At 46.9% G+C, this 546-nt stretch overlaps 1 pseudogene; it reads right to left on the bottom strand.

The window, feature by feature from the left end:
* Positions 1-267: 267 nt before the first annotated feature.
* LOC129483844 (uncharacterized) lies at positions 268-344 on the bottom strand (annotated as a pseudogene).
* Between the last annotated feature and the right edge of the window lie 202 nt (positions 345-546).

Here is a 546-nt window from a genome sequence, read left to right as displayed (position 1 = left end):
TGGAGTGCAGTGGTGCGATCTAAGCTCACTGCAACCTCCACCTCCTGGGTTCAAGAGATACTCCTGCCTCAGCCTCCCAAGTAGCTGGGACTACAGGCACGTGCCACCACACCTGGCTAATTTTTTGTATTTTTAGTAGAGACAGGGTTTTACCATGTTAGCCAGGATGGTTTCGATCTCCTGACCTGATGATCCACCTGCCTCGGCCTCCCAAAGTTCTGAGATTACGGGCATGAGTCACCGCGCCCGGCCCCCTTTTTCTCTTATTATATATTTTGCTCTACGAATTCAGAGAAACTTCTCTAGTAACAAACTATAGAAATGATTCTTGAAAGTATAGTCTTGGCCAATATATTTTTTTAAAGAATTCAGTTGGCTTTATTGCAGTGTTTGTCTGTTTGTTTGTTCGTTTTTTGAGAGACAGAGTTTCGCTCTTGTTGCCCAGGCTGGAGTGCAATGGCATGATCTCAGCTCACCGCAACCTCCACCTCCCAGGTTCAAGTGATTCTCCTGCCTCAGCCTCCCTAGTAGCTGGGATTACAGGCA

This window comes from Symphalangus syndactylus, chromosome 5 (genome assembly GCF_028878055.3).
Source record: "Symphalangus syndactylus isolate Jambi chromosome 5, NHGRI_mSymSyn1-v2.1_pri, whole genome shotgun sequence".
NCBI lineage: Eukaryota > Metazoa > Chordata > Mammalia > Primates > Hylobatidae > Symphalangus > Symphalangus syndactylus.
This window is presented reverse-complemented; position numbering and strand designations above follow the sequence as displayed.